Below are 7146 nucleotides of genomic sequence, written 5' to 3'. Positions count from 1 at the left end.
CAGAGCTGCCATCACATAATGGCTTAAAGCCGTCGGTGGATCCACAGTCGTCAAGTGATCATGCGACCCTAACAAATCATATACTTCTTCCAAATCAATGATCCCGTCCTTATGCAGTATAATATCACATGAATGTAAACATATCATAAATAGTATACAATAACAATCATATAACATGTAGGGGCATCTTAGTCATTTTGCCCTTCGGGGGCATAATGGTCATTTTGTAAATCGAGTCTGGTTACACTTACCGACATATCCGTAGGTCCACAGTCATCTCATGCGACTGGCGCAAACCTTTTCCAATCAAAATATACAATTGGGCCTAAAGCCCATTACGTAGCCCAAGTGGGGCCCAAATGTTCATATGGCTCGCTAAGCCCAAAATTGACCTTAGCCATGTGAACAACACAGCCCGGTCCAATATTTCCATGTATCCATAACAAAATTCGAGTGGGGCCTACGAGCCAATTGGGCCACCCGGCCCATTTCAGCCCAAAATTAGCCTAAGCCCATGAGATCGCTCAAGACGGCCTCTATTATCGTATCAAAATTTCCACACGTACGTTTACACGCTCGTGTGGCAACTACTATCATACTTTTGACTTTTCGACATTTTGGCACTTCGGCTTTTTGCCGTTCTACGTTCTATTAGTGTGGGTACACACCTTTTTCTGAAACCGCACTCAAATCCACAAGATCCGAACCTACAATCAGTCAAGAGATGTAGTTAATCTTTCTACCGATGAAGATCCTAAAACACTTATTCCCGAATCGCTAACTGATACCCACCTTAATTGAATCTGCTTATACTTTTCTTAGACCGTTTGATTACGAATCATTCTCACCTCCTTGTAGATTATCTGAAACACAAGCATAATCCACCAATTTATCAATGTCTAAAACAAAGTTAATCCTACGCTAACCCAAAGAAAAGATACATGCCCAAGATAGAAATGACAATTGGCCAACACTAGAACCATAAGTCCGTTTACCTCAGATAATCGATTAGAAGATAAGTAGATCTCCACCACAATTGTATCCCTTGAAAACCCTTTCACTTCTTGCAAGGCTAGAATCCACACAACCTCTTTAAGAGAAAGAGTTGGCAATAAAAAGAGAATAGTTACTCGGTTAAATCAATGGAAAGGAAGGCGTCATGAAAACCATTTAGAAAGAACAAGAAGGGTGGTGAGTAACTTACCGGATGTTAGAGAACTTTTACGAAACTAGAAACAAAACCCCAAGGGAGGATAAATGCTATATTCACCCACCAAAACTAAAATCAGCACTAAAGAGAAAAGAAAACAAGGAGGGAAAGAAGTGTAAAAGTCGACTAAGGAAACTCAATTGGCAACGTGAGATATCCGGCCAACAGGAATAAGGTAATAGATTTCTAGGTATATGGAAATAAATGAAGAAATTCGAAAGAGAAAGAAAGAAGCACTCCGCTTAGAAGTGAAAGGATCAAAAAGGAAAAGAAAGAATCGAGACGAAAAGAAGTGAGGGAGAAATCAGCCAACAGTAAAACAAGTAGGTTTGGCACAAAAGATGGCCTAAATGGTAACATAAATTCGACAAAAAATGCAGAGTGCAACTGAGAGTAGAAAGTCTTGAAATCAAAAGGAAAAGGAACAAAAATGAGAGAAGAAAACGAGAGAACCCTTCTAGCAAGATTCGGCTATCACCAAAACAACACTCCAAAGCCGAAAATGACCCAATTTTCCCACTTAGCCAAATTTGCATATTCAATTTCCCCAATCGACTTTAAACTCTCCAAATTTGAAATCCATGATTCTCTCTACCCAACTCTCCCCCATATCCATAACCACCCTTTTTCAAATTCCTTGATTTCCTCCCTTTGACCACTTCCACAACCACCCCAATAGAGTTTGTATCCAATTCAAACACTTGCTGCTACATTAATAAAATAAATACTCCTTGCTTGTTATGGAATTTGAACCCAAGATCCCTTTCCACCATAATGATGCCACAACCACTGGACCACATGCTTCCTTGTGATAAATTTTAACCACTAATATTTATAAGGCCTACAAGCTGAAGCCAAGGTTCACTTAAGGGAAAAACTAAAATTTTGCTAAAGCCTAGGTTTGAACCCAAGACTTCTCAAACATCCCCAAACACACCCAATTCACTTAACCACCACACCAAACATGCAATTTGTGTCACTTTCTTGCTCAACTAAAATATTTATAAGTCACCTACTAACAGTTCCCACGCTCAAGGCCCAATACTTCTAGGCCCAGAATTTGGGGCATTACAGATTTTGTTTATTTAATTTTAACTTTATTAACTAAATTACAAAATTAACCTTAAAAACTCTAATTAATTACACCAAATACCAAGCCACTATCATCCACTATCTTAATAATGGGCTATTTACCACATAAGGACTTCTTGTAACAACCCGATTTTGGGTTAGTCAGAACAGTGGTTTCAAAAACCACTATTTTGAAGCCGTAGAAATTATTTTTATTATTATTTTATGTGTTATGGAATGATTATATGAATGCATGAAAATTTTGGTGAGATAATTTTGGCGATTTCATGCTTAATTGCGAAAAAGGACTAAATCGCATAAAGGGCAAAAGTTTGTTTTACTACACAAATGTGTTAAATAGCTAGAGAACCAAAATTTAAGGCTTTAAAGGGAAATTAGACTCTTTTAAATAGAGGTGGCCGGCCATAGAGGACAAGATTGGTCAAAATGTCAAAGTTAGGTGACATTTGGTGACTTAATTGATTAAAATAAAACAAAAGAAAAAGGGCTATCATCTTCCTCACCTCTCCATAGAAATTTTTAGCCATTCTAGGGGTTTTAGAAGCTTAAAATTTTAGAAACTTCTAATCCTTGCAAGTAAGTGATTTAGATAGTTTTTATTGATATTTTTTCATTTTTAGGACCCTTATAGCATGAACTAGCTAATTAGGGGACTATATTGCAATATGGTTAAAAGTCTAGGGTTTTGCCACGAGAGTATTCATGTTGTTTTCTAAAATTTTATGGAAGAAAATGAATCATGGTTGTGAAATAAACAACTTTTGTGAAGTAGTTTTCATGGAAACCCTAACTAAGGACCATTTTGCATAAGCTATGAAATAGGTGATAAATGTGTGAAATAATGAGAATTGTGAGATGCTATAGTTATAAAATGAATTCGGTTAGGCTTGGCTAATAAGGAACTTCAATAAAAATTGATTTTTGGGCCTAGGAGTAAAATCATAATTTTTGCGAAGCTTGAGAGCAAAACGGTCATTTTACCAAAGTATGAGTCTCAAGTTGAATTGAATGATTTGTGTATTAAATAAGCTAAATTTTGACATTTTAGATGAAGAGAAACGTGATTCGGGCCTTGATCGAGGGAAGAACAAAGTTTACGAGGATTAGGCTTGTTCCCATCATTTTGTGCCGAGGTAAGTACATATGTAAATAATGTGTCATTGTAGCTTATTTTTAAACATTTTCTCGTTATCATGTAATATAATCTTACTTGTTACCATAGAAGCTTAAATATTGTGATATAAGAGAAATTTACATGGTGAATAAGTATGATAACATCAAGTTGAATATGAAATCCCGTTGAACCTTAGAAATAGTATAGGATACAAAAGGTATGTCATGAGGAACTATATAGTCTGAACTCATGAGTTATGTCTGAGTTCATGAGATAAATTTTATATGTAATGTGGGTCTAAGCACTGACCTTGAGTGCAAAACCATGAGTAGCTCAATGAGTGGGCATTACATGATAGAGTTATGGGGTCCGATTACTAACATGGCAAAAAAGCCCGTGAATAACTCAAAATGCAAGCATGAAAAAGTACGAGGTACCTCTGACTACTTATATGGCACTTAAGTGTAAACTTTCCGTGTATCCATTAGTATTTCTAATGTTCAACGGGTAGTTTGAAAAACAAGTTGGGAAAAATTTCAATGAGGTATATTATTAGAGAGAATGAAATTGAGATATTTTACGGATGATTATAGGTATGTATACTAAACCCATGAACAAGACCTTAGTGTGTGATGAGATGTAGTAAGTATATGTAAAAGAAGTGAAGAGTAAGATAGTGAGCTTAAGATGATATATCTTTTAAGTATGATAAGCTATTTTTTGATGAATGTTTTTTTAATTACATTTATTTACATATATGTACTTACTAAGCTCTCATGCTTACCCTCTTTCCTTTCCATTTTCTTATAGTGCCGCCATAGTAGCTTGTAGATCATCGCCTATGTCAGGGAAGCCAGCCACACTATCCTTGAAGCACTTGATATAGCTAGTTTTATCATTTTGACTATGGCATGTATAGGAACTTTTGATTTTATTTTGGTATCACATTGTCTTGGGGCCAAATGCGTTGGCTTGTTTTAGTATTTGACTCATTTTGTATAAGGCCATGAAAATGGTTAATTTTGAAAGGCATTATATGAATGCAAGATAGTATTTCATGAATGTTAAATTGTTGGCATGGTTGAATATATGAAAAGTATATAGGCCTTAGCTATGGTTGTTGATTGAGAAATCATATTAAGTTAGACTTTGATATGTTGGTTAGTATTAAATTTTATTTCAGGGTGGCATAGGGCTTGGTAAATAGCCTTATATTGTCCAGACGGGTAGGCACATGGGCATGTGCCTAGGCCATGTGTGACACACGGTTAGCCCCATGGGCGTGTTACATGGTCATGTGTCCCTGCACATAAATTTTACAAGTCAGTATGCATGGTAGTAAACATACAGGTAGGGACACGACCGTGTGTCTCAACCGTGTGAAGGGCACGGCCTAGCACACGGGCGTGTGCCTTGGCCATGTGACCCTTAAGGGTTGCTGACGTCAAAAACAAAATGTCAAGGCTATTAGACACGGGCTAAGACATGGGCATATCATGGCCATGTAAAGGACACGAGCCATAGACACGGAGGTGTGTTAGGTCGTGTGAAAACACCAGTAGGTTCAAATTTATAATTTAATTCTCACGGGCTTGGGGTACAGGCGTGTCCCCTTGTGCTTAGGCCATGTGAACCATACGGGCCATCAACACGGCCATGTCATAATAGCCATACGGGCGTGTTGCCCTTCCACACGAACATGTGTCAGTTTCAAGGGTCATCTTTATATTTATTAAGTCGGTTTAAGGACCCGAGTTGGTTTTGAATGGCTTCCAATGATTGTTTGAGGCCTCGTAGGCCCATATTAAGGAGTTTAGACAAAGTTTGAAAAAGTTTTGAATTTGATCAAGTCTTGGTGACTCGAAAACGTTTAAATGCATGTGTTTAAGTTTAGTAGCGCCTCGTATTCCGTCCCAGCGTAGGGCACGGGTGTGGGGTGTTACACCTTCACTTTAAGGTTCTATAGCTATTAGACCTTTAGCTAATAGAACTCAAGTTTTACACTTTACCCGATTTAGTCCTTTTTATCAAATTAAGCATTTAAACGATAAAATTTCTTAACGAAATTTTTACACAATCATATTATCATGCTGTAAACATTAAAATAATAATAAAATAATTATTTTGACCTTGAATTTGTAGCTAAAACCACTATTAAATTTGACCAAAAATGGGCTATTACAACTCTCCCCCTTAGGAATTTTCGTCCCGAAAAATCTTACCAGAAAAAAGGTTAGGGTACTATTTTCTAATAACTTCCTCGGGTTCCCACGTCAGTACCGTGATGTTGCCTTATAACCTTCACTAAAGCTATGCTCTTATTTCTCAACTCTTTAACCTCTCAAGCTAAAATTCTGATCAGTGTTGAAGATGAACGAAAAGAATTTGATTTTGTTTATTTAATTTTAACTTTATTAACAAAATTACATAATTAACCTTAAAAACTCTTATTAATTACATCAAATACCAAGCCACTATCATCCACTATCTAAATATGGGCTATTTACCACATAAGGACCTCCACTTTAAGGTTCTATAGCTATTAGACATTTTTGGCTAATAGAACTCAAGTTTTACACTTTACGCGATTTAGTCCTTTTTATCAAATTAAGTATTTAAATGATAAACTTTATTAACAAAATTTTTACACCATCATACTATTATGCTGTAAACATTAAAATAATAAATAATAATTATTTTGGCCTTGAATTTGTAGTCGTAAAAATATTGTTCTGATTTGACTAAAAATGGGCTATTACAACTCTCCCCGTTAGGAATTTTTATTGATAAACCGTAATTTATACATATTTCTATCCCATGCTTAGCACATTTTATGGATGACTTTTCCTTAAAATTGGTGAATTCGATGCTCCTAATGCCTTAATTTTATGTTTTATACTTAGGTGAGCATAGCAGAGTGAAAGGAACGAGTAACGTGCCAAAAACAGAGAAAATGGGCCAACGTACGAAATCAACACAGTTTGGACCTCCTCACACGGGCAGACCACACGGCCGTGTCAATTTGGCAGAATCGACGCACAACTCACACTGGTGGACCACACGCTCGTGCCTATTTAACAAGCTTGATCACGGCCTGAAGTAATCGTACACGGGCGTGTCCCTGCCGAGCCCAAGTTTAGTCCAATACAAAAAAGGACAATTTTTAGGGTTCTTAGGCATTCTAAAGCCTATAAATACACCCTAGAGGAGAAGGAAAAGGGGACACACAAGGAAGGAGGCAGGGAACTACTCAAGGAAAGCCGATTGATCCATCTCAGAAGCCGGATTCATCATCAAAACTGAAGATCTCCCCTCAATTTCCCTTCAGGAGTTTTAGGTTTTTCTTTATGTTTTGTATTCATTATTCTTCTGAGATGTTTACCTTTATAGTTATGAACTGAAACCCCTAAATACCTAAGGGGAATGAAACCTAAGACAGATCTTGTTATTATTATCTGAATTGTATGATAAATATTTGACTTGTTCTTAATTATGTGTTCTTAATTCTTGTTTTGATATTCCAGGATATTGAATCAAGTTAAGATCTTATTCAGAGGAGGAATAGACCCTATATAAGAGTACATTTGTCATAATTAAATGAGTTGGTTGCAGGCCTAGAGATAGGGTGACAAGATTTTGCCGGATTAGGGTGAAACCTAATAAGGGGATCCATAGATCGAGTTAATGCAACCCTAGGGAGTTAATTAGAAAGAGATTTCAGTTATTCAAC

The sequence above is a fragment of the Gossypium hirsutum genome, chromosome A10 (assembly GCF_007990345.1).
Source record: "Gossypium hirsutum isolate 1008001.06 chromosome A10, Gossypium_hirsutum_v2.1, whole genome shotgun sequence".
Classification (NCBI taxonomy): domain Eukaryota; kingdom Viridiplantae; phylum Streptophyta; class Magnoliopsida; order Malvales; family Malvaceae; genus Gossypium; species Gossypium hirsutum.
This window is presented reverse-complemented; position numbering follows the sequence as displayed.